Source organism: Periplaneta americana, unplaced genomic scaffold (assembly GCF_040183065.1).
Source record: "Periplaneta americana isolate PAMFEO1 unplaced genomic scaffold, P.americana_PAMFEO1_priV1 scaffold_34, whole genome shotgun sequence".
In the NCBI taxonomy this organism is placed as follows: Eukaryota; Metazoa; Arthropoda; class Insecta; order Blattodea; family Blattidae; genus Periplaneta; species Periplaneta americana.
Window position 1 is genome coordinate 112,936 of NW_027185515.1, and position 27,891 is coordinate 140,826.

At 41.3% G+C, this 27,891-nt stretch overlaps 7 non-coding genes across 7 annotated transcripts; all 7 read left to right on the forward strand.

The window, feature by feature from the left end:
* The first annotated feature begins 684 nt into the window (after positions 1 to 684).
* LOC138694007 (U2 spliceosomal RNA) lies at positions 685 to 877 on the forward strand. The gene has a single exon (XR_011330691.1). It is a non-coding gene; the product is annotated as a U2 spliceosomal RNA (small nuclear RNA).
* Positions 878 to 4,803: 3,926 nt separating this feature from the next.
* LOC138694008 (U2 spliceosomal RNA) lies at positions 4,804 to 4,996 on the forward strand. Its single transcript, XR_011330692.1, has one exon. It is a non-coding gene; the product is annotated as a U2 spliceosomal RNA (small nuclear RNA).
* Positions 4,997 to 8,931: 3,935 nt separating this feature from the next.
* LOC138694009 (U2 spliceosomal RNA) lies at positions 8,932 to 9,124 on the forward strand. Its single transcript, XR_011330693.1, has one exon. It is a non-coding gene; the product is annotated as a U2 spliceosomal RNA (small nuclear RNA).
* Positions 9,125 to 13,059: 3,935 nt separating this feature from the next.
* LOC138694011 (U2 spliceosomal RNA) lies at positions 13,060 to 13,252 on the forward strand. Its single transcript, XR_011330694.1, has one exon. It is a non-coding gene; the product is annotated as a U2 spliceosomal RNA (small nuclear RNA).
* A 3,935-nt stretch (positions 13,253 to 17,187) lies between these two features.
* Positions 17,188 to 17,380, forward strand: LOC138694035 (U2 spliceosomal RNA). Its single transcript, XR_011330718.1, has one exon. It is a non-coding gene; the product is annotated as a U2 spliceosomal RNA (small nuclear RNA).
* Positions 17,381 to 21,315: 3,935 nt separating this feature from the next.
* LOC138694013 (U2 spliceosomal RNA) lies at positions 21,316 to 21,508 on the forward strand. The gene has a single exon (XR_011330696.1). It is a non-coding gene; the product is annotated as a U2 spliceosomal RNA (small nuclear RNA).
* Positions 21,509 to 25,443: 3,935 nt separating this feature from the next.
* On the forward strand, positions 25,444 to 25,636 carry LOC138694014 (U2 spliceosomal RNA). The gene has a single exon (XR_011330697.1). It is a non-coding gene; the product is annotated as a U2 spliceosomal RNA (small nuclear RNA).
* The last annotated feature ends 2,255 nt before the right edge of the window (positions 25,637 to 27,891 follow it).

A 27,891-nucleotide genomic window follows, 5' to 3' on the forward strand; every position in this document is an offset into this window, starting at 1 on the left:
GTAGCCTACAGCATGCATCATAGCGGTATAAATGTTCGTGTTGATCATAGTCTAGTCGTTATATACTAATCCGTGGCACGACAGACCATGAAGGACCATGACCGAGCAACCGGCTGCTGAACTCACGTCAACATGCCGAAGCAGAGGTGGACGATCATGAAACCAAAATGGAAGTATCGTGTGGTTAGCACGATGAATCCCCCAGCCGTTATAGAGCTGGCTTTATTTCGCCACCTATCGTAGCTCCCCAAGTGCACCACGATGCTGGGTGGGCACCGGTCCCATACACTGGCCGAAGCCATGAGTACTCGGAATAGCCCGGATTCCATGACGGGAATCCTAGGGAGGATGTCTTAGACCACGGCGCGGGACCTAGTTTAATAGGGATGCTGGCGTATTATGAGCGAGGGTAACGCCAACAGCAGGCGCTAGATGGCAGACACACGTAATGTGCACGCGTGGCATAATAATTCATTGTATTTCGTAATTAATTTTACTTGATATCCGAATGCAGGTGAAGTGCGCACTCTGAATGCGCATGAGACGATAGTAGTTCTGTTCAGAGAGTCTTGCTATGATATTTTGTAATGAATTTAATTTCTGAGGCCAGCGGGATAAGTTCGCGTCCCGTCTGTGACAGGCGTCGTTGTAAGATTAATTGTGTCGCGACGGGCGTCGTTTGGCATCGCTTCTCGGCCTTTTGGCTAAGATCAAAGTGTAGTATCTGTTCTTATCAGCTTAATATCTGATACGTCCTGCATTGCAGGACCAGAATATTAAACTGATTTTTGGAAAATGACGGAGTGCTAGGAGCTTGCTCCACCTCTGTCACGGGTTGGCCCGGTATTGCAGTGCTTCCGGGATCGGCCCATTTAATCGCTATCATGTAGTGTTGTATTTGTGTATGTATATATGTACGGCAATAAAATTATGTAAGATGGCTGCGGATGCTTGGCGGAACTTTATGTTTCGTATTAATTCTCTGCGATATCAGATGTATTTATTGTACGATACAAGTATTGAAAGTGTGTTTGTGCGAAGGAATATGTAGCAGCATTAAGGAGATTAAATGAACGGTACAAAATTCGAAGTACAGCAGCAATGACCGATCCTCTGAACAGGTAGGCTCAAGAGAAAAGTATTTTAATATTATGGACACTGTAACATAATCTTCTACACCTCGCCACAAATAAATCTCAAATATTCTCATTCACTACAGCGGAAGGAACAATTTGATTACATGTGCTCATATCCGCAGCCTTTTCCCTACGGAGATACATCACATTGCCACCATACAGACTGATTAAAATGAACATCTAGTAACGAATAATTCCATTATTCTAAAAACGTTGTACCTTACCTCGCCACCGTTTGGATTTGTGATGTAGTGATATTGTGTTCGACTGGAGCAGAGCGGGTCATATTCAACATAATTTCAATTATTGTAGGTAATATAGTAGTTTTTCTCGGAATGAAGCGTCACGTCTCCGCTGTGGGGAAAGCTACAGACGAAGTTAACAGCCGTTCCAGACAATTGAAAATTAAATTAGTTAAATCTAAAATCTGAAGAAACTTTGCAAGCTGAAACGGTTTATGTGAGACGATAAAAAGAGATGCGAAGTAATATTATATTGTAGTTTATGGCAATTTGCGAAATGAATAGAGAAGCCTAATATTATTCCTATAGTGAGTGACTTGTGTAGGCGGGGATGTTGTGAAAGGAGTTGAAGTTGGACAATGAATTTATATTTGTGGGCACGGGTTAACGTTGGTTGTTGGGATGAATGAATCGCTCAGTAATTCTGAAGCTATGATTGTCACAGGCATAATTGGGAAATCTATGCGAAAAATAGTGTGAACGAGTGCTTTAAATGTCGGTGAATATTCGCTGCGTAGTGGCAAAGTATTGCGAGCGCTTAAGTGCTCATAGCTCAACACTTCGGAAATATGGTTCATAGAAACTATAATACAGCGATGTCAGACAGGGACTAAACGGAGCTGAGCGCTCCACTAGACGGGTTTCGTGCTCCGGTGTTTCCACAGACACAAGCAAGTTCATGCTCCGATCTAGCTCCACAAACGGTATTGGAGCTTACAAATCTGACACTACTGCTATAATAACACAATGAATGTTGCAATGCAGTAAATTCTGTGTAGTTACCATCTGTTGTTTGACTAGTTGTCTCAAGAGCTGGACGCTAGTTTCCGTGCTGTCGCTCCGCTTGAATGAAATTAAGCTGATCTCTGTCTCTTTCTTTTCTTTTTCCTTTATCACAAAAAGTTCATTATTTAAGGATATGATTGCCGTTTCTATAGGTGCGGCAACCGCGGTTAGATAGTTTTCGATCGCTATATTAAGAATTAATGCGAGGAATGTAACATCGGCCTATCGTAGGCAGCAGTAGCAAGTTCAGTGTACTTGCGCGAGAATAACTCCGACAGCATTCGCTAGAGGGCAGGTGTACGTAATTTAGACACACGTCATTACAATTTATAATCTGTATTGTGATTAATTGAAATACAAATGGTATGCGCACTCTATTCGAAAGATATGGCAGTACAGCTTTAGCGAGAGTCCCTTTAGAAGATGGTGTATCGAACTGTATATCTAAATGGAGCGGAGTTTGTTAATAATCCGCATATGGCAGGTGCTGTTGTAGAATTAAATAGATCCCGACGGCACGTGATCGGTTTTTCTTCTCGGTCTTTTGGCTAAGATCGAAGTGTAGTATATGGGACTGTTCCTCAGCCTATTGTCCAAGATGAAATTCTGTTGATCTCTGAATTTCCTTGATGGGCGTTTAGCTGATATGGTGTGATGGAGGTATTCATTGTTGTTGGGTTTTCGGATTATATCCGAATGTGATGTCGTATTTGCGACTTTCTTGGGTTTTTGCCTGAGCTGAGGTAGAAAAAATGTTCATCATATCCGATCTAACTTAGTGGCCTGGCCTGGCCTGGCCCTTTGACTGAGATGAACATGTAGGACTCATATATGCGGTAGCTTCTTGGAATTAGGTTGAGATCGAATTCGCAACAATATAAGGAATTTCAGGGCAATTCTATTATTGTTTTTCTTTCATTCTTGACAGTATGTCGTGCATTTGGCCTTAAAAATTAGAAATACAGTATAACACAACGTATGCGAGTCGTGTGTTGGAATTTAGTATCGGTGGGCAGTTAGGGGTTCGACGTACGTATGCTGGCGAAATTGCGTGAGTTTTGAGAGCAATAATAATCGCCTGCGTGATTTTACTCTCCCGGATAGCCGATAATTATAAATGCATCGACTGAAGTTCGGTTACCCTGCCGTTCCAAGTGATCGGCTACAAATTTCTTAATGTGAGAATTTTTAATGACATGCAGTTTCGGAAGCCATAGACATCCCTGTTTAAAACAGAATAGCTGCGTTGAGAAAAAATACAGACTTCTCGTCCCTGCGAACAAGAAAGAATCATGTCAGGTGTTCCGTGGTTGGTCAGGGTACGCCAAGCTCGTTACTGTGGCATTATAGCGGAATTGATAAATAGAAGAAGAAGACGGTGACGAAGAGGAGAAGAAGAGTGGTGTGCACAGTATTAAACTGGAAATGGGGAAGGATAGATTGACTGTCATTGGAAATACTAAAAATGATTTAATATTTGTTACCAGTTGTGAGGAGCAATTTGATGAGAATTTGTGAAAAGAAAAATGACATAAATGCATTTAAATCGTAAAATTTGTAACTGTAATCAGAATTCTTAGTATACATGTACTTAATGTACGTAATTATACAGGAAATGAATATGATGTCTGAGAAGAAGTGAATGAATGTGTGCGCTTGTAATGTGGGAACGTTTGTTAATTTGGTGGTAACGATCTGAACCTGTACTGCCGTTATGTAAGATATGGAACATGGGAGATCACGTGTACATACGTATTTTCCAGACACGCTGAGTTTAGAGTACTAATAACGTTAGGTAGAAACTTAATAATATGCTTTTGTTCAGATTGGGAATCATTTTGAAATGAATGTTTGAGGACGTCATGTTACCCATTTGAAATGAAGAAGAAAGAGCCGAGGAGACCTAGCCTCTTACATCAGCACTTGGATGCGTTGTAAATATTATTGTTGATTTAGTAGCCTACAGCATGCATCATAGCGGTATAAATGTTCGTGTTGATCATAGTCTAGTCGTTATATACTAATCCGTGGCACGACAGACCATGAAGGACCATGACCGAGCAACCGGCTGCTGAACTCACGTCAACATGCCGAAGCAGAGGTGGACGATCATGAAACCAAAATGGAAGTATCGTGTGGTTAGCACGATGAATCCCCCAGCCGTTATAGAGCTGGCTTTATTTCGCCACCTATCGTAGCTCCCCAAGTGCACAACGATGCTGGGTGGGCACCGGTCCCATACACTGGCCGAAGCCATGAGTACTCGGAATAGCCCGGATTCCATGACGGGAATCCTAGGGAGGATGTCTTAGACCACGGCGCGGGACCTAGTTTAATAGGGATGCTGGCGTATTATGAGCGAGGGTAACGCCAACAGCAGGCGCTAGATGGCAGACACACGTAATGTGCACGCGTGGCATAATAATTCATTGTATTTCGTAATTAATTTTACTTGATATCCGAATGCAGGTGAAGTGCGCACTCTGAATGCGCATGAGACGATAGTAGTTCTGTTCAGAGAGTCTTGCTATGATATTTTGTAATGAATTTAATTTCTGAGGCCAGCGGGATAAGTTCGCGTCCCGTCTGTGACAGGCGTCGTTGTAAGATTAATTGTGTCGCGACGGGCGTCGTTTGGCATCGCTTCTCGGCCTTTTGGCTAAGATCAAAGTGTAGTATCTGTTCTTATCAGCTTAATATCTGATACGTCCTGCATTGCAGGACCAGAATATTAAACTGATTTTTGGAAAATGACGGAGTGCTAGGAGCTTGCTCCACCTCTGTCACGGGTTGGCCCGGTATTGCAGTGCTTCCGGGATCGGCCCATTTAATCGCTATCATGTAGTGTTGTATTTGTGTATGTATATATGTACGGCAATAAAATTATGTAAGATGGCTGCGGATGCTTGGCGGAACTTTATGTTTCGTATTAATTCTCTGCGATATCAGATGTATTTATTGTACGATACAAGTATTGAAAGTGTGTTTGTGCGAAGGAATATGTAGCAGCATTAAGGAGATTAAATGAACGGTACAAAATTCGAAGTACAGCAGCAATGACCGATCCTCTGAACAGGTAGGCTCAAGAGAAAAGTATTTTAATATTATGGACACTGTAACATAATCTTCTACACCTCGCCACAAATAAATCTCAAATATTCTCATTCACTACAGCGGAAGGAACAATTTGATTACATGTGCTCATATCCGCAGCCTTTTCCCTACGGAGATACATCACATTGCCACCATACAGACTGATTAAAATGAACATCTAGTAACGAATAATTCCATTATTCTAAAAACGTTGTACCTTACCTCGCCACCGTTTGGATTTGTGATGTAGTGATATTGTGTTCGACTGGAGCAGAGCGGGTCATATTCAACATAATTTCAATTATTGTAGGTAATATAGTAGTTTTTCTCGGAATGAAGCGTCACGTCTCCGCTGTGGGGAAAGCTACAGACGAAGTTAACAGCCGTTCCAGACAATTGAAAATTAAATTAGTTAAATCTAAAATCTGAAGAAACTTTGCAAGCTGAAACGGTTTATGTGAGACGATAAAAAGAGATGCGAAGTAATATTATATTGTAGTTTATGGCAATTTGCGAAATGAATAGAGAAGCCTAATATTATTCCTATAGTGAGTGACTTGTGTAGGCGGGGATGTTGTGAAAGGAGTTGAAGTTGGACAATGAATTTATATTTGTGGGCACGGGTTAACGTTGGTTGTTGGGATGAATGAATCGCTCAGTAATTCTGAAGCTATGATTGTCACAGGCATAATTGGGAAATCTATGCGAAAAATAGTGTGAACGAGTGCTTTAAATGTCGGTGAATATTCGCTGCGTAGTGGCAAAGTATTGCGAGCGCTTAAGTGCTCATAGCTCAACACTTCGGAAATATGGTTCATAGAAACTATAATACAGCGATGTCAGACAGGGACTAAACGGAGCTGAGCGCTCCACTAGACGGGTTTCGTGCTCCGGTGTTTCCACAGACACAAGCAAGTTCATGCTCCGATCTAGCTCCACAAACGGTATTGGAGCTTACAAATCTGACACTACTGCTATAATAACACAATGAATGTTGCAATGCAGTAAATTCTGTGTAGTTACCATCTGTTGTTTGACTAGTTGTCTCAAGAGCTGGACGCTAGTTTCCGTGCTGTCGCTCCGCTTGAATGAAATTAAGCTGATCTCTGTCTCTTTCTTTTCTTTTTCCTTTATCACAAAAAGTTCATTATTTAAGGATATGATTGCCGTTTCTATAGGTGCGGCAACCGCGGTTAGATAGTTTTCGATCGCTATATTAAGAATTAATGCGAGGAATGTAACATCGGCCTATCGTAGGCAGCAGTAGCAAGTTCACTGTACTTGCGCGAGAATAACTCCGACAGCATTCGCTAGAGGGCAGGTGTACGTAATTTAGACACACGTCATTACAATTTATAATCTGTATTGTGATTAATTGAAATACAAATGGTATGCGCACTCTATTCGAAAGATATGGCAGTACAGCTTTAGCGAGAGTCCCTTTAGAAGATGGTGTATCGAACTGTATATCTAAATGGAGCGGAGTTTGTTAATAACCCGCATATGGCAGGTGCTGTTGTAGAATTAAATAGATCCCGACGGCACGTGATCGGTTTTTCTTCTCGGTCTTTTGGCTAAGATCGAAGTGTAGTATATGGGACTGTTCCTCAGCCTATTGTCCAAGATGAAATTCTGTTGATCTCTGAATTTCCTTGATGGGCGTTTAGCTGATATGGTGTGATGGAGGTATTCATTGTTGTTGGGTTTTCGGATTATATCCGAATGTGATGTCGTATTTGCGACTTTCTTGGGTTTTTGCCTGAGCTGAGGTAGAAAAAATGTTCATCATATCCGATCTAACTTAGTGGCCTGGCCTGGCCTGGCCCTTTGACTGAGATGAACATGTAGGACTCATATATGCGGTAGCTTCTTGGAATTAGGTTGAGATCGAATTCGCAACAATATAAGGAATTTCAGGGCAATTCTATTATTGTTTTTCTTTCATTCTTGACAGTATGTCGTGCATTTGGCCTTAAAAATTAGAAATACAGTATAACACAACGTATGCGAGTCGTGTGTTGGAATTTAGTATCGGTGGGCAGTTAGGGGTTCGACGTACGTATGCTGGCGAAATTGCGTGAGTTTTGAGAGCAATAATAATCGCCTGCGTGATTTTACTCTCCCGGATAGCCGATAATTATAAATGCATCGACTGAAGTTCGGTTACCCTGCCGTTCCAAGTGATCGGCTACAAATTTCTTAATGTGAGAATTTTTAATGACATGCAGTTTCGGAAGCCATAGACATCCCTGTTTAAAACAGAATAGCTGCGTTGAGAAAAAATACAGACTTCTCGTCCCTGCGAACAAGAAAGAATCATGTCAGGTGTTCCGTGGTTGGTCAGGGTACGCCAAGCTCGTTACTGTGGCATTATAGCGGAATTGATAAATAGAAGAAGAAGACGGTGACGAAGAGGAGAAGAAGAGTGGTGTGCACAGTATTAAACTGGAAATGGGGAAGGATAGATTGACTGTCATTGGAAATACTAAAAATGATTTAATATTTGTTACCAGTTGTGAGGAGCAATTTGATGAGAATTTGTGAAAAGAAAAATGACATAAATGCATTTAAATCGTAAAATTTGTAACTGTAATCAGAATTCTTAGTATACATGTACTTAATGTACGTAATTATACAGGAAATGAATATGATGTCTGAGAAGAAGTGAATGAATGTGTGCGCTTGTAATGTGGGAACGTTTGTTAATTTGGTGGTAACGATCTGAACCTGTACTGCCGTTATGTAAGAAATAGTTGATATGGAACATGGGAGATCACGTGTACATACGTATTTTCCAGACACGCTGAGTTTAGAGTACTAATAACGTTAGGTAGAAACTTAATAATATGCTTTTGTTCAGATTGGGAATCGTTTTGAAATGAATGTTTGAGGACGTCATGTTACCCATTTGAAATGAAGAAGAAAGAGCCGAGGAGACCTAGCCTCTTACATCAGCACTTGGATGCGTTGTAAATATTATTGTTGATTTAGTAGCCTACAGCATGCATCATAGCGGTATAAATGTTCGTGTTGATCATAGTCTAGTCGTTATATACTAATCCGTGGCACGACAGACCATGAAGGACCATGACCGAGCAACCGGCTGCTGAACTCACGTCAACATGCCGAAGCAGAGGTGGACGATCATGAAACCAAAATGGAAGTATCGTGTGGTTAGCACGATGAATCCCCCAGCCGTTATAGAGCTGGCTTTATTTCGCCACCTATCGTAGCTCCCCAAGTGCACCACGATGCTGGGTGGGCACCGGTCCCATACACTGGCCGAAGCCATGAGTACTCGGAATAGCCCGGATTCCATGACGGGAATCCTAGGGAGGATGTCTTAGACCACGGCGCGGGACCTAGTTTAATAGGGATGCTGGCGTATTATGAGCGAGGGTAACGCCAACAGCAGGCGCTAGATGGCAGACACACGTAATGTGCACGCGTGGCATAATAATTCATTGTATTTCGTAATTAATTTTACTTGATATCCGAATGCAGGTGAAGTGCGCACTCTGAATGCGCATGAGACGATAGTAGTTCTGTTCAGAGAGTCTTGCTATGATATTTTGTAATGAATTTAATTTCTGAGGCCAGCGGGATAAGTTCGCGTCCCGTCTGTGACAGGCGTCGTTGTAAGATTAATTGTGTCGCGACGGGCGTCGTTTGGCATCGCTTCTCGGCCTTTTGGCTAAGATCAAAGTGTAGTATCTGTTCTTATCAGCTTAATATCTGATACGTCCTGCATTGCAGGACCAGAATATTAAACTGATTTTTGGAAAATGACGGAGTGCTAGGAGCTTGCTCCACCTCTGTCACGGGTTGGCCCGGTATTGCAGTGCTTCCGGGATCGGCCCATTTAATCGCTATCATGTAGTGTTGTATTTGTGTATGTATATATGTACGGCAATAAAATTATGTAAGATGGCTGCGGATGCTTGGCGGAACTTTATGTTTCGTATTAATTCTCTGCGATATCAGATGTATTTATTGTACGATACAAGTATTGAAAGTGTGTTTGTGCGAAGGAATATGTAGCAGCATTAAGGAGATTAAATGAACGGTACAAAATTCGAAGTACAGCAGCAATGACCGATCCTCTGAACAGGTAGGCTCAAGAGAAAAGTATTTTAATATTATGGACACTGTAACATAATCTTCTACACCTCGCCACAAATAAATCTCAAATATTCTCATTCACTACAGCGGAAGGAACAATTTGATTACATGTGCTCATATCCGCAGCCTTTTCCCTACGGAGATACATCACATTGCCACCATACAGACTGATTAAAATGAACATCTAGTAACGAATAATTCCATTATTCTAAAAACGTTGTACCTTACCTCGCCACCGTTTGGATTTGTGATGTAGTGATATTGTGTTCGACTGGAGCAGAGCGGGTCATATTCAACATAATTTCAATTATTGTAGGTAATATAGTAGTTTTTCTCGGAATGAAGCGTCACGTCTCCGCTGTGGGGAAAGCTACAGACGAAGTTAACAGCCGTTCCAGACAATTGAAAATTAAATTAGTTAAATCTAAAATCTGAAGAAACTTTGCAAGCTGAAACGGTTTATGTGAGACGATAAAAAGAGATGCGAAGTAATATTATATTGTAGTTTATGGCAATTTGCGAAATGAATAGAGAAGCCTAATATTATTCCTATAGTGAGTGACTTGTGTAGGCGGGGATGTTGTGAAAGGAGTTGAAGTTGGACAATGAATTTATATTTGTGGGCACGGGTTAACGTTGGTTGTTGGGATGAATGAATCGCTCAGTAATTCTGAAGCTATGATTGTCACAGGCATAATTGGGAAATCTATGCGAAAAATAGTGTGAACGAGTGCTTTAAATGTCGGTGAATATTCGCTGCGTAGTGGCAAAGTATTGCGAGCGCTTAAGTGCTCATAGCTCAACACTTCGGAAATATGGTTCATAGAAACTATAATACAGCGATGTCAGACAGGGACTAAACGGAGCTGAGCGCTCCACTAGACGGGTTTCGTGCTCCGGTGTTTCCACAGACACAAGCAAGTTCATGCTCCGATCTAGCTCCACAAACGGTATTGGAGCTTACAAATCTGACACTACTGCTATAATAACACAATGAATGTTGCAATGCAGTAAATTCTGTGTAGTTACCATCTGTTGTTTGACTAGTTGTCTCAAGAGCTGGACGCTAGTTTCCGTGCTGTCGCTCCGCTTGAATGAAATTAAGCTGATCTCTGTCTCTTTCTTTTCTTTTTCCTTTATCACAAAAAGTTCATTATTTAAGGATATGATTGCCGTTTCTATAGGTGCGGCAACCGCGGTTAGATAGTTTTCGATCGCTATATTAAGAATTAATGCGAGGAATGTAACATCGGCCTATCGTAGGCAGCAGTAGCAAGTTCAGTGTACTTGCGCGAGAATAACTCCGACAGCATTCGCTAGAGGGCAGGTGTACGTAATTTAGACACACGTCATTACAATTTATAATCTGTATTGTGATTAATTGAAATACAAATGGTATGCGCACTCTATTCGAAAGATATGGCAGTACAGCTTTAGCGAGAGTCCCTTTAGAAGATGGTGTATCGAACTGTATATCTAAATGGAGCGGAGTTTGTTAATAACCCGCATATGGCAGGTGCTGTTGTAGAATTAAATAGATCCCGACGGCACGTGATCGGTTTTTCTTCTCGGTCTTTTGGCTAAGATCGAAGTGTAGTATATGGGACTGTTCCTCAGCCTATTGTCCAAGATGAAATTCTGTTGATCTCTGAATTTCCTTGATGGGCGTTTAGCTGATATGGTGTGATGGAGGTATTCATTGTTGTTGGGTTTTCGGATTATATCCGAATGTGATGTCGTATTTGCGACTTTCTTGGGTTTTTGCCTGAGCTGAGGTAGAAAAAATGTTCATCATATCCGATCTAACTTAGTGGCCTGGCCTGGCCTGGCCCTTTGACTGAGATGAACATGTAGGACTCATATATGCGGTAGCTTCTTGGAATTAGGTTGAGATCGAATTCGCAACAATATAAGGAATTTCAGGGCAATTCTATTATTGTTTTTCTTTCATTCTTGACAGTATGTCGTGCATTTGGCCTTAAAAATTAGAAATACAGTATAACACAACGTATGCGAGTCGTGTGTTGGAATTTAGTATCGGTGGGCAGTTAGGGGTTCGACGTACGTATGCTGGCGAAATTGCGTGAGTTTTGAGAGCAATAATAATCGCCTGCGTGATTTTACTCTCCCGGATAGCCGATAATTATAAATGCATCGACTGAAGTTCGGTTACCCTGCCGTTCCAAGTGATCGGCTACAAATTTCTTAATGTGAGAATTTTTAATGACATGCAGTTTCGGAAGCCATAGACATCCCTGTTTAAAACAGAATAGCTGCGTTGAGAAAAAATACAGACTTCTCGTCCCTGCGAACAAGAAAGAATCATGTCAGGTGTTCCGTGGTTGGTCAGGGTACGCCAAGCTCGTTACTGTGGCATTATAGCGGAATTGATAAATAGAAGAAGAAGACGGTGACGAAGAGGAGAAGAAGAGTGGTGTGCACAGTATTAAACTGGAAATGGGGAAGGATAGATTGACTGTCATTGGAAATACTAAAAATGATTTAATATTTGTTACCAGTTGTGAGGAGCAATTTGATGAGAATTTGTGAAAAGAAAAATGACATAAATGCATTTAAATCGTAAAATTTGTAACTGTAATCAGAATTCTTAGTATACATGTACTTAATGTACGTAATTATACAGGAAATGAATATGATGTCTGAGAAGAAGTGAATGAATGTGTGCGCTTGTAATGTGGGAACGTTTGTTAATTTGGTGGTAACGATCTGAACCTGTACTGCCGTTATGTAAGAAATAGTTGATATGGAACATGGGAGATCACGTGTACATACGTATTTTCCAGACACGCTGAGTTTAGAGTACTAATAACGTTAGGTAGAAACTTAATAATATGCTTTTGTTCAGATTGGGAATCGTTTTGAAATGAATGTTTGAGGACGTCATGTTACCCATTTGAAATGAAGAAGAAAGAGCCGAGGAGACCTAGCCTCTTACATCAGCACTTGGATGCGTTGTAAATATTATTGTTGATTTAGTAGCCTACAGCATGCATCATAGCGGTATAAATGTTCGTGTTGATCATAGTCTAGTCGTTATATACTAATCCGTGGCACGACAGACCATGAAGGACCATGACCGAGCAACCGGCTGCTGAACTCACGTCAACATGCCGAAGCAGAGGTGGACGATCATGAAACCAAAATGGAAGTATCGTGTGGTTAGCACGATGAATCCCCCAGCCGTTATAGAGCTGGCTTTATTTCGCCACCTATCGTAGCTCCCCAAGTGCACCACGATGCTGGGTGGGCACCGGTCCCATACACTGGCCGAAGCCATGAGTACTCGGAATAGCCCGGATTCCATGACGGGAATCCTAGGGAGGATGTCTTAGACCACGGCGCGGGACCTAGTTTAATAGGGATGCTGGCGTATTATGAGCGAGGGTAACGCCAACAGCAGGCGCTAGATGGCAGACACACGTAATGTGCACGCGTGGCATAATAATTCATTGTATTTCGTAATTAATTTTACTTGATATCCGAATGCAGGTGAAGTGCGCACTCTGAATGCGCATGAGACGATAGTAGTTCTGTTCAGAGAGTCTTGCTATGATATTTTGTAATGAATTTAATTTCTGAGGCCAGCGGGATAAGTTCGCGTCCCGTCTGTGACAGGCGTCGTTGTAAGATTAATTGTGTCGCGACGGGCGTCGTTTGGCATCGCTTCTCGGCCTTTTGGCTAAGATCAAAGTGTAGTATCTGTTCTTATCAGCTTAATATCTGATACGTCCTGCATTGCAGGACCAGAATATTAAACTGATTTTTGGAAAATGACGGAGTGCTAGGAGCTTGCTCCACCTCTGTCACGGGTTGGCCCGGTATTGCAGTGCTTCCGGGATCGGCCCATTTAATCGCTATCATGTAGTGTTGTATTTGTGTATGTATATATGTACGGCAATAAAATTATGTAAGATGGCTGCGGATGCTTGGCGGAACTTTATGTTTCGTATTAATTCTCTGCGATATCAGATGTATTTATTGTACGATACAAGTATTGAAAGTGTGTTTGTGCGAAGGAATATGTAGCAGCATTAAGGAGATTAAATGAACGGTACAAAATTCGAAGTACAGCAGCAATGACCGATCCTCTGAACAGGTAGGCTCAAGAGAAAAGTATTTTAATATTATGGACACTGTAACATAATCTTCTACACCTCGCCACAAATAAATCTCAAATATTCTCATTCACTACAGCGGAAGGAACAATTTGATTACATGTGCTCATATCCGCAGCCTTTTCCCTACGGAGATACATCACATTGCCACCATACAGACTGATTAAAATGAACATCTAGTAACGAATAATTCCATTATTCTAAAAACGTTGTACCTTACCTCGCCACCGTTTGGATTTGTGATGTAGTGATATTGTGTTCGACTGGAGCAGAGCGGGTCATATTCAACATAATTTCAATTATTGTAGGTAATATAGTAGTTTTTCTCGGAATGAAGCGTCACGTCTCCGCTGTGGGGAAAGCTACAGACGAAGTTAACAGCCGTTCCAGACAATTGAAAATTAAATTAGTTAAATCTAAAATCTGAAGAAACTTTGCAAGCTGAAACGGTTTATGTGAGACGATAAAAAGAGATGCGAAGTAATATTATATTGTAGTTTATGGCAATTTGCGAAATGAATAGAGAAGCCTAATATTATTCCTATAGTGAGTGACTTGTGTAGGCGGGGATGTTGTGAAAGGAGTTGAAGTTGGACAATGAATTTATATTTGTGGGCACGGGTTAACGTTGGTTGTTGGGATGAATGAATCGCTCAGTAATTCTGAAGCTATGATTGTCACAGGCATAATTGGGAAATCTATGCGAAAAATAGTGTGAACGAGTGCTTTAAATGTCGGTGAATATTCGCTGCGTAGTGGCAAAGTATTGCGAGCGCTTAAGTGCTCATAGCTCAACACTTCGGAAATATGGTTCATAGAAACTATAATACAGCGATGTCAGACAGGGACTAAACGGAGCTGAGCGCTCCACTAGACGGGTTTCGTGCTCCGGTGTTTCCACAGACACAAGCAAGTTCATGCTCCGATCTAGCTCCACAAACGGTATTGGAGCTTACAAATCTGACACTACTGCTATAATAACACAATGAATGTTGCAATGCAGTAAATTCTGTGTAGTTACCATCTGTTGTTTGACTAGTTGTCTCAAGAGCTGGACGCTAGTTTCCGTGCTGTCGCTCCGCTTGAATGAAATTAAGCTGATCTCTGTCTCTTTCTTTTCTTTTTCCTTTATCACAAAAAGTTCATTATTTAAGGATATGATTGCCGTTTCTATAGGTGCGGCAACCGCGGTTAGATAGTTTTCGATCGCTATATTAAGAATTAATGCGAGGAATGTAACATCGGCCTATCGTAGGCAGCAGTAGCAAGTTCAGTGTACTTGCGCGAGAATAACTCCGACAGCATTCGCTAGAGGGCAGGTGTACGTAATTTAGACACACGTCATTACAATTTATAATCTGTATTGTGATTAATTGAAATACAAATGGTATGCGCACTCTATTCGAAAGATATGGCAGTACAGCTTTAGCGAGAGTCCCTTTAGAAGATGGTGTATCGAACTGTATATCTAAATGGAGCGGAGTTTGTTAATAACCCGCATATGGCAGGTGCTGTTGTAGAATTAAATAGATCCCGACGGCACGTGATCGGTTTTTCTTCTCGGTCTTTTGGCTAAGATCGAAGTGTAGTATATGGGACTGTTCCTCAGCCTATTGTCCAAGATGAAATTCTGTTGATCTCTGAATTTCCTTGATGGGCGTTTAGCTGATATGGTGTGATGGAGGTATTCATTGTTGTTGGGTTTTCGGATTATATCCGAATGTGATGTCGTATTTGCGACTTTCTTGGGTTTTTGCCTGAGCTGAGGTAGAAAAAATGTTCATCATATCCGATCTAACTTAGTGGCCTGGCCTGGCCTGGCCCTTTGACTGAGATGAACATGTAGGACTCATATATGCGGTAGCTTCTTGGAATTAGGTTGAGATCGAATTCGCAACAATATAAGGAATTTCAGGGCAATTCTATTATTGTTTTTCTTTCATTCTTGACAGTATGTCGTGCATTTGGCCTTAAAAATTAGAAATACAGTATAACACAACGTATGCGAGTCGTGTGTTGGAATTTAGTATCGGTGGGCAGTTAGGGGTTCGACGTACGTATGCTGGCGAAATTGCGTGAGTTTTGAGAGCAATAATAATCGCCTGCGTGATTTTACTCTCCCGGATAGCCGATAATTATAAATGCATCGACTGAAGTTCGGTTACCCTGCCGTTCCAAGTGATCGGCTACAAATTTCTTAATGTGAGAATTTTTAATGACATGCAGTTTCGGAAGCCATAGACATCCCTGTTTAAAACAGAATAGCTGCGTTGAGAAAAAATACAGACTTCTCGTCCCTGCGAACAAGAAAGAATCATGTCAGGTGTTCCGTGGTTGGTCAGGGTACGCCAAGCTCGTTACTGTGGCATTATAGCGGAATTGATAAATAGAAGAAGAAGACGGTGACGAAGAGGAGAAGAAGAGTGGTGTGCACAGTATTAAACTGGAAATGGGGAAGGATAGATTGACTGTCATTGGAAATACTAAAAATGATTTAATATTTGTTACCAGTTGTGAGGAGCAATTTGATGAGAATTTGTGAAAAGAAAAATGACATAAATGCATTTAAATCGTAAAATTTGTAACTGTAATCAGAATTCTTAGTATACATGTACTTAATGTACGTAATTATACAGGAAATGAATATGATGTCTGAGAAGAAGTGAATGAATGTGTGCGCTTGTAATGTGGGAACGTTTGTTAATTTGGTGGTAACGATCTGAACCTGTACTGCCGTTATGTAAGAAATAGTTGATATGGAACATGGGAGATCACGTGTACATACGTATTTTCCAGACACGCTGAGTTTAGAGTACTAATAACGTTAGGTAGAAACTTAATAATATGCTTTTGTTCAGATTGGGAATCGTTTTGAAATGAATGTTTGAGGACGTCATGTTACCCATTTGAAATGAAGAAGAAAGAGCCGAGGAGACCTAGCCTCTTACATCAGCACTTGGATGCGTTGTAAATATTATTGTTGATTTAGTAGCCTACAGCATGCATCATAGCGGTATAAATGTTCGTGTTGATCATAGTCTAGTCGTTATATACTAATCCGTGGCACGACAGACCATGAAGGACCATGACCGAGCAACCGGCTGCTGAACTCACGTCAACATGCCGAAGCAGAGGTGGACGATCATGAAACCAAAATGGAAGTATCGTGTGGTTAGCACGATGAATCCCCCAGCCGTTATAGAGCTGGCTTTATTTCGCCACCTATCGTAGCTCCCCAAGTGCACCACGATGCTGGGTGGGCACCGGTCCCATACACTGGCCGAAGCCATGAGTACTCGGAATAGCCCGGATTCCATGACGGGAATCCTAGGGAGGATGTCTTAGACCACGGCGCGGGACCTAGTTTAATAGGGATGCTGGCGTATTATGAGCGAGGGTAACGCCAACAGCAGGCGCTAGATGGCAGACACACGTAATGTGCACGCGTGGCATAATAATTCATTGTATTTCGTAATTAATTTTACTTGATATCCGAATGCAGGTGAAGTGCGCACTCTGAATGCGCATGAGACGATAGTAGTTCTGTTCAGAGAGTCTTGCTATGATATTTTGTAATGAATTTAATTTCTGAGGCCAGCGGGATAAGTTCGCGTCCCGTCTGTGACAGGCGTCGTTGTAAGATTAATTGTGTCGCGACGGGCGTCGTTTGGCATCGCTTCTCGGCCTTTTGGCTAAGATCAAAGTGTAGTATCTGTTCTTATTAGCTTAATATCTGATACGTCCTGCATTGCAGGACCAGAATATTAAACTGATTTTTGGAAAATGACGGAGTGCTAGGAGCTTGCTCCACCTCTGTCACGGGTTGGCCCGGTATTGCAGTGCTTCCGGGATCGGCCCATTTAATCGCTATCATGTAGTGTTGTATTTGTGTATGTATATATGTACGGCAATAAAATTATGTAAGATGGCTGCGGATGCTTGGCGGAACTTTATGTTTCGTATTAATTCTCTGCGATATCAGATGTATTTATTGTACGATACAAGTATTGAAAGTGTGTTTGTGCGAAGGAATATGTAGCAGCATTAAGGAGATTAAATGAACGGTACAAAATTCGAAGTACAGCAGCAATGACCGATCCTCTGAACAGGTAGGCTCAAGAGAAAAGTATTTTAATATTATGGACACTGTAACATAATCTTCTACACCTCGCCACAAATAAATCTCAAATATTCTCATTCACTACAGCGGAAGGAACAATTTGATTACATGTGCTCATATCCGCAGCCTTTTCCCTACGGAGATACATCACATTGCCACCATACAGACTGATTAAAATGAACATCTAGTAACGAATAATTCCATTATTCTAAAAACGTTGTACCTTACCTCGCCACCGTTTGGATTTGTGATGTAGTGATATTGTGTTCGACTGGAGCAGAGCGGGTCATATTCAACATAATTTCAATTATTGTAGGTAATATAGTAGTTTTTCTCGGAATGAAGCGTCACGTCTCCGCTGTGGGGAAAGCTACAGACGAAGTTAACAGCCGTTCCAGACAATTGAAAATTAAATTAGTTAAATCTAAAATCTGAAGAAACTTTGCAAGCTGAAACGGTTTATGTGAGACGATAAAAAGAGATGCGAAGTAATATTATATTGTAGTTTATGGCAATTTGCGAAATGAATAGAGAAGCCTAATATTATTCCTATAGTGAGTGACTTGTGTAGGCGGGGATGTTGTGAAAGGAGTTGAAGTTGGACAATGAATTTATATTTGTGGGCACGGGTTAACGTTGGTTGTTGGGATGAATGAATCGCTCAGTAATTCTGAAGCTATGATTGTCACAGGCATAATTGGGAAATCTATGCGAAAAATAGTGTGAACGAGTGCTTTAAATGTCGGTGAATATTCGCTGCGTAGTGGCAAAGTATTGCGAGCGCTTAAGTGCTCATAGCTCAACACTTCGGAAATATGGTTCATAGAAACTATAATACAGCGATGTCAGACAGGGACTAAACGGAGCTGAGCGCTCCACTAGACGGGTTTCGTGCTCCGGTGTTTCCACAGACACAAGCAAGTTCATGCTCCGATCTAGCTCCACAAACGGTATTGGAGCTTACAAATCTGACACTACTGCTATAATAACACAATGAATGTTGCAATGCAGTAAATTCTGTGTAGTTACCATCTGTTGTTTGACTAGTTGTCTCAAGAGCTGGACGCTAGTTTCCGTGCTGTCGCTCCGCTTGAATGAAATTAAGCTGATCTCTGTCTCTTTCTTTTCTTTTTCCTTTATCACAAAAAGTTCATTATTTAAGGATATGATTGCCGTTTCTATAGGTGCGGCAACCGCGGTTAGATAGTTTTCGATCGCTATATTAAGAATTAATGCGAGGAATGTAACATCGGCCTATCGTAGGCAGCAGTAGCAAGTTCAGTGTACTTGCGCGAGAATAACTCCGACAGCATTCGCTAGAGGGCAGGTGTACGTAATTTAGACACACGTCATTACAATTTATAATCTGTATTGTGATTAATTGAAATACAAATGGTATGCGCACTCTATTCGAAAGATATGGCAGTACAGCTTTAGCGAGAGTCCCTTTAGAAGATGGTGTATCGAACTGTATATCTAAATGGAGCGGAGTTTGTTAATAATCCGCATATGGCAGGTGCTGTTGTAGAATTAAATAGATCCCGACGGCACGTGATCGGTTTTTCTTCTCGGTCTTTTGGCTAAGATCGAAGTGTAGTATATGGGACTGTTCCTCAGCCTATTGTCCAAGATGAAATTCTGTTGATCTCTGAATTTCCTTGATGGGCGTTTAGCTGATATGGTGTGATGGAGGTATTCATTGTTGTTGGGTTTTCGGATTATATCCGAATGTGATGTCGTATTTGCGACTTTCTTGGGTTTTTGCCTGAGCTGAGGTAGAAAAAATGTTCATCATATCCGATCTAACTTAGTGGCCTGGCCTGGCCTGGCCCTTTGACTGAGATGAACATGTAGGACTCATATATGCGGTAGCTTCTTGGAATTAGGTTGAGATCGAATTCGCAACAATATAAGGAATTTCAGGGCAATTCTATTATTGTTTTTCTTTCATTCTTGACAGTATGTCGTGCATTTGGCCTTAAAAATTAGAAATACAGTATAACACAACGTATGCGAGTCGTGTGTTGGAATTTAGTATCGGTGGGCAGTTAGGGGTTCGACGTACGTATGCTGGCGAAATTGCGTGAGTTTTGAGAGCAATAATAATCGCCTGCGTGATTTTACTCTCCCGGATAGCCGATAATTATAAATGCATCGACTGAAGTTCGGTTACCCTGCCGTTCCAAGTGATCGGCTACAAATTTCTTAATGTGAGAATTTTTAATGACATGCAGTTTCGGAAGCCATAGACATCCCTGTTTAAAACAGAATAGCTGCGTTGAGAAAAAATACAGACTTCTCGTCCCTGCGAACAAGAAAGAATCATGTCAGGTGTTCCGTGGTTGGTCAGGGTACGCCAAGCTCGTTACTGTGGCATTATAGCGGAATTGATAAATAGAAGAAGAAGACGGTGACGAAGAGGAGAAGAAGAGTGGTGTGCACAGTATTAAACTGGAAATGGGGAAGGATAGATTGACTGTCATTGGAAATACTAAAAATGATTTAATATTTGTTACCAGTTGTGAGGAGCAATTTGATGAGAATTTGTGAAAAGAAAAATGACATAAATGCATTTAAATCGTAAAATTTGTAACTGTAATCAGAATTCTTAGTATACATGTACTTAATGTACGTAATTATACAGGAAATGAATATGATGTCTGAGAAGAAGTGAATGAATGTGTGCGCTTGTAATGTGGGAACGTTTGTTAATTTGGTGGTAACGATCTGAACCTGTACTGCCGTTATGTAAGAAATAGTTGATATGGAACATGGGAGATCACGTGTACATACGTATTTTCCAGACACGCTGAGTTTAGAGTACTAATAACGTTAGGTAGAAACTTAATAATATGCTTTTGTTCAGATTGGGAATCGTTTTGAAATGAATGTTTGAGGACGTCATGTTACCCATTTGAAATGAAGAAGAAAGAGCCGAGGAGACCTAGCCTCTTACATCAGCACTTGGATGCGTTGTAAATATTATTGTTGATTTAGTAGCCTACAGCATGCATCATAGCGGTATAAATGTTCGTGTTGATCATAGTCTAGTCGTTATATACTAATCCGTGGCACGACAGACCATGAAGGACCATGACCGAGCAACCGGCTGCTGAACTCACGTCAACATGCCGAAGCAGAGGTGGACGATCATGAAACCAAAATGGAAGTATCGTGTGGTTAGCACGATGAATCCCCCAGCCGTTATAGAGCTGGCTTTATTTCGCCACCTATCGTAGCTCCCCAAGTGCACCACGATGCTGGGTGGGCACCGGTCCCATACACTGGCCGAAGCCATGAGTACTCGGAATAGCCCGGATTCCATGACGGGAATCCTAGGGAGGATGTCTTAGACCACGGCGCGGGACCTAGTTTAATAGGGATGCTGGCGTATTATGAGCGAGGGTAACGCCAACAGCAGGCGCTAGATGGCAGACACACGTAATGTGCACGCGTGGCATAATAATTCATTGTATTTCGTAATTAATTTTACTTGATATCCGAATGCAGGTGAAGTGCGCACTCTGAATGCGCATGAGACGATAGTAGTTCTGTTCAGAGAGTCTTGCTATGATATTTTGTAATGAATTTAATTTCTGAGGCCAGCGGGATAAGTTCGCGTCCCGTCTGTGACAGGCGTCGTTGTAAGATTAATTGTGTCGCGACGGGCGTCGTTTGGCATCGCTTCTCGGCCTTTTGGCTAAGATCAAAGTGTAGTATCTGTTCTTATCAGCTTAATATCTGATACGTCCTGCATTGCAGGACCAGAATATTAAACTGATTTTTGGAAAATGACGGAGTGCTAGGAGCTTGCTCCACCTCTGTCACGGGTTGGCCCGGTATTGCAGTGCTTCCGGGATCGGCCCATTTAATCGCTATCATGTAGTGTTGTATTTGTGTATGTATATATGTACGGCAATAAAATTATGTAAGATGGCTGCGGATGCTTGGCGGAACTTTATGTTTCGTATTAATTCTCTGCGATATCAGATGTATTTATTGTACGATACAAGTATTGAAAGTGTGTTTGTGCGAAGGAATATGTAGCAGCATTAAGGAGATTAAATGAACGGTACAAAATTCGAAGTACAGCAGCAATGACCGATCCTCTGAACAGGTAGGCTCAAGAGAAAAGTATTTTAATATTATGGACACTGTAACATAATCTTCTACACCTCGCCACAAATAAATCTCAAATATTCTCATTCACTACAGCGGAAGGAACAATTTGATTACATGTGCTCATATCCGCAGCCTTTTCCCTACGGAGATACATCACATTGCCACCATACAGACTGATTAAAATGAACATCTAGTAACGAATAATTCCATTATTCTAAAAACGTTGTACCTTACCTCGCCACCGTTTGGATTTGTGATGTAGTGATATTGTGTTCGACTGGAGCAGAGCGGGTCATATTCAACATAATTTCAATTATTGTAGGTAATATAGTAGTTTTTCTCGGAATGAAGCGTCACGTCTCCGCTGTGGGGAAAGCTACAGACGAAGTTAACAGCCGTTCCAGACAATTGAAAATTAAATTAGTTAAATCTAAAATCTGAAGAAACTTTGCAAGCTGAAACGGTTTATGTGAGACGATAAAAAGAGATGCGAAGTAATATTATATTGTAGTTTATGGCAATTTGCGAAATGAATAGAGAAGCCTAATATTATTCCTATAGTGAGTGACTTGTGTAGGCGGGGATGTTGTGAAAGGAGTTGAAGTTGGACAATGAATTTATATTTGTGGGCACGGGTTAACGTTGGTTGTTGGGATGAATGAATCGCTCAGTAATTCTGAAGCTATGATTGTCACAGGCATAATTGGGAAATCTATGCGAAAAATAGTGTGAACGAGTGCTTTAAATGTCGGTGAATATTCGCTGCGTAGTGGCAAAGTATTGCGAGCGCTTAAGTGCTCATAGCTCAACACTTCGGAAATATGGTTCATAGAAACTATAATACAGCGATGTCAGACAGGGACTAAACGGAGCTGAGCGCTCCACTAGACGGGTTTCGTGCTCCGGTGTTTCCACAGACACAAGCAAGTTCATGCTCCGATCTAGCTCCACAAACGGTATTGGAGCTTACAAATCTGACACTACTGCTATAATAACACAATGAATGTTGCAATGCAGTAAATTCTGTGTAGTTACCATCTGTTGTTTGACTAGTTGTCTCAAGAGCTGGACGCTAGTTTCCGTGCTGTCGCTCCGCTTGAATGAAATTAAGCTGATCTCTGTCTCTTTCTTTTCTTTTTCCTTTATCACAAAAAGTTCATTATTTAAGGATATGATTGCCGTTTCTATAGGTGCGGCAACCGCGGTTAGATAGTTTTCGATCGCTATATTAAGAATTAATGCGAGGAATGTAACATCGGCCTATCGTAGGCAGCAGTAGCAAGTTCAGTGTACTTGCGCGAGAATAACTCCGACAGCATTCGCTAGAGGGCAGGTGTACGTAATTTAGACACACGTCATTACAATTTATAATCTGTATTGTGATTAATTGAAATACAAATGGTATGCGCACTCTATTCGAAAGATATGGCAGTACAGCTTTAGCGAGAGTCCCTTTAGAAGATGGTGTATCGAACTGTATATCTAAATGGAGCGGAGTTTGTTAATAACCCGCATATGGCAGGTGCTGTTGTAGAATTAAATAGATCCCGACGGCACGTGATCGGTTTTTCTTCTCGGTCTTTTGGCTAAGATCGAAGTGTAGTATATGGGACTGTTCCTCAGCCTATTGTCCAAGATGAAATTCTGTTGATCTCTGAATTTCCTTGATGGGCGTTTAGCTGATATGGTGTGATGGAGGTATTCATTGTTGTTGGGTTTTCGGATTATATCCGAATGTGATGTCGTATTTGCGACTTTCTTGGGTTTTTGCCTGAGCTGAGGTAGAAAAAATGTTCATCATATCCGATCTAACTTAGTGGCCTGGCCTGGCCTGGCCCTTTGACTGAGATGAACATGTAGGACTCATATATGCGGTAGCTTCTTGGAATTAGGTTGAGATCGAATTCGCAACAATATAAGGAATTTCAGGGCAATTCTATTATTGTTTTTCTTTCATTCTTGACAGTATGTCGTGCATTTGGCCTTAAAAATTAGAAATACAGTATAACACAACGTATGCGAGTCGTGTGTTGGAATTTAGTATCGGTGGGCAGTTAGGGGTTCGACGTACGTATGCTGGCGAAATTGCGTGAGTTTTGAGAGCAATAATAATCGCCTGCGTGATTTTACTCTCCCGGATAGCCGATAATTATAAATGCATCGACTGAAGTTCGGTTACCCTGCCGTTCCAAGTGATCGGCTACAAATTTCTTAATGTGAGAATTTTTAATGACATGCAGTTTCGGAAGCCATAGACATCCCTGTTTAAAACAGAATAGCTGCGTTGAGAAAAAATACAGACTTCTCGTCCCTGCGAACAAGAAAGAATCATGTCAGGTGTTCCGTGGTTGGTCAGGGTACGCCAAGCTCGTTACTGTGGCATTATAGCGGAATTGATAAATAGAAGAAGAAGACGGTGACGAAGAGGAGAAGAAGAGTGGTGTGCACAGTATTAAACTGGAAATGGGGAAGGATAGATTGACTGTCATTGGAAATACTAAAAATGATTTAATATTTGTTACCAGTTGTGAGGAGCAATTTGATGAGAATTTGTGAAAAGAAAAATGACATAAATGCATTTAAATCGTAAAATTTGTAACTGTAATCAGAATTCTTAGTATACATGTACTTAATGTACGTAATTATACAGGAAATGAATATGATGTCTGAGAAGAAGTGAATGAATGTGTGCGCTTGTAATGTGGGAACGTTTGTTAATTTGGTGGTAACGATCTGAACCTGTACTGCCGTTATGTAAGAAATAGTTGATATGGAACATGGGAGATCACGTGTACATACGTATTTTCCAGACACGCTGAGTTTAGAGTACTAATAACGTTAGGTAGAAACTTAATAATATGCTTTTGTTCAGATTGGGAATCGTTTTGAAATGAATGTTTGAGGACGTCATGTTACCCATTTGAAATGAAGAAGAAAGAGCCGAGGAGACCTAGCCTCTTACATCAGCACTTGGATGCGTTGTAAATATTATTGTTGATTTAGTAGCCTACAGCATGCATCATAGCGGTATAAATGTTCGTGTTGATCATAGTCTAGTCGTTATATACTAATCCGTGGCACGACAGACCATGAAGGACCATGACCGAGCAACCGGCTGCTGAACTCACGTCAACATGCCGAAGCAGAGGTGGACGATCATGAAACCAAAATGGAAGTATCGTGTGGTTAGCACGATGAATCCCCCAGCCGTTATAGAGCTGGCTTTATTTCGCCACCTATCGTAGCTCCCCAAGTGCACCACGATGCTGGGTGGGCACCGGTCCCATACACTGGCCGAAGCCATGAGTACTCGGAATAGCCCGGATTCCATGACGGGAATCCTAGGGAGGATGTCTTAGACCACGGCGCGGGACCTAGTTTAATAGGGATGCTGGCGTATTATGAGCGAGGGTAACGCCAACAGCAGGCGCTAGATGGCAGACACACGTAATGTGCACGCGTGGCATAATAATTCATTGTATTTCGTAATTAATTTTACTTGATATCCGAATGCAGGTGAAGTGCGCACTCTGAATGCGCATGAGACGATAGTAGTTCTGTTCAGAGAGTCTTGCTATGATATTTTGTAATGAATTTAATTTCTGAGGCCAGCGGGATAAGTTCGCGTCCCGTCTGTGACAGGCGTCGTTGTAAGATTAATTGTGTCGCGACGGGCGTCGTTTGGCATCGCTTCTCGGCCTTTTGGCTAAGATCAAAGTGTAGTATCTGTTCTTATCAGCTTAATATCTGATACGTCCTGCATTGCAGGACCAGAATATTAAACTGATTTTTGGAAAATGACGGAGTGCTAGGAGCTTGCTCCACCTCTGTCACGGGTTGGCCCGGTATTGCAGTGCTTCCGGGATCGGCCCATTTAATCGCTATCATGTAGTGTTGTATTTGTGTATGTATATATGTACGGCAATAAAATTATGTAAGATGGCTGCGGATGCTTGGCGGAACTTTATGTTTCGTATTAATTCTCTGCGATATCAGATGTATTTATTGTACGATACAAGTATTGAAAGTGTGTTTGTGCGAAGGAATATGTAGCAGCATTAAGGAGATTAAATGAACGGTACAAAATTCGAAGTACAGCAGCAATGACCGATCCTCTGAACAGGTAGGCTCAAGAGAAAAGTATTTTAATATTATGGACACTGTAACATAATCTTCTACACCTCGCCACAAATAAATCTCAAATATTCTCATTCACTACAGCGGAAGGAACAATTTGATTACATGTGCTCATATCCGCAGCCTTTTCCCTACGGAGATACATCACATTGCCACCATACAGACTGATTAAAATGAACATCTAGTAACGAATAATTCCATTATTCTAAAAACGTTGTACCTTACCTCGCCACCGTTTGGATTTGTGATGTAGTGATATTGTGTTCGACTGGAGCAGAGCGGGTCATATTCAACATAATTTCAATTATTGTAGGTAATATAGTAGTTTTTCTCGGAATGAAGCGTCACGTCTCCGCTGTGGGGAAAGCTACAGACGAAGTTAACAGCCGTTCCAGACAATTGAAAATTAAATTAGTTAAATCTAAAATCTGAAGAAACTTTGCAAGCTGAAACGGTTTATGTGAGACGATAAAAAGAGATGCGAAGTAATATTATATTGTAGTTTATGGCAATTTGCGAAATGAATAGAGAAGCCTAATATTATTCCTATAGTGAGTGACTTGTGTAGGCGGGGATGTTGTGAAAGGAGTTGAAGTTGGACAATGAATTTATATTTGTGGGCACGGGTTAACGTTGGTTGTTGGGATGAATGAATCGCTCAGTAATTCTGAAGCTATGATTGTCACAGGCATAATTGGGAAATCTATGCGAAAAATAGTGTGAACGAGTGCTTTAAATGTCGGTGAATATTCGCTGCGTAGTGGCAAAGTATTGCGAGCGCTTAAGTGCTCATAGCTCAACACTTCGGAAATATGGTTCATAGAAACTATAATACAGCGATGTCAGACAGGGACTAAACGGAGCTGAGCGCTCCACTAGACGGGTTTCGTGCTCCGGTGTTTCCACAGACACAAGCAAGTTCATGCTCCGATCTAGCTCCACAAACGGTATTGGAGCTTACAAATCTGACACTACTGCTATAATAACACAATGAATGTTGCAATGCAGTAAATTCTGTGTAGTTACCATCTGTTGTTTGACTAGTTGTCTCAAGAGCTGGACGCTAGTTTCCGTGCTGTCGCTCCGCTTGAATGAAATTAAGCTGATCTCTGTCTCTTTCTTTTCTTTTTCCTTTATCACAAAAAGTTCATTATTTAAGGATATGATTGCCGTTTCTATAGGTGCGGCAACCGCGGTTAGATAGTTTTCGATCGCTATATTAAGAATTAATGCGAGGAATGTAACATCGGCCTATCGTAGGCAGCAGTAGCAAGTTCAGTGTACTTGCGCGAGAATAACTCCGACAGCATTCGCTAGAGGGCAGGTGTACGTAATTTAGACACACGTCATTACAATTTATAATCTGTATTGTGATTAATTGAAATACAAATGGTATGCGCACTCTATTCGAAAGATATGGCAGTACAGCTTTAGCGAGAGTCCCTTTAGAAGATGGTGTATCGAACTGTATATCTAAATGGAGCGGAGTTTGTTAATAATCCGCATATGGCAGGTGCTGTTGTAGAATTAAATAGATCCCGACGGCACGTGATCGGTTTTTCTTCTCGGTCTTTTGGCTAAGATCGAAGTGTAGTATATGGGACTGTTCCTCAGCCTATTGTCCAAGATGAAATTCTGTTGATCTCTGAATTTCCTTGATGGGCGTTTAGCTGATATGGTGTGATGGAGGTATTCATTGTTGTTGGGTTTTCGGATTATATCCGAATGTGATGTCGTATTTGCGACTTTCTTGGGTTTTTGCCTGAGCTGAGGTAGAAAAAATGTTCATCATATCCGATCTAACTTAGTGGCCTGGCCTGGCCTGGCCCTTTGACTGAGATGAACATGTAGGACTCATATATGCGGTAGCTTCTTGGAATTAGGTTGAGATCGAATTCGCAACAATATAAGGAATTTCAGGGCAATTCTATTATTGTTTTTCTTTCATTCTTGACAGTATGTCGTGCATTTGGCCTTAAAAATTAGAAATACAGTAT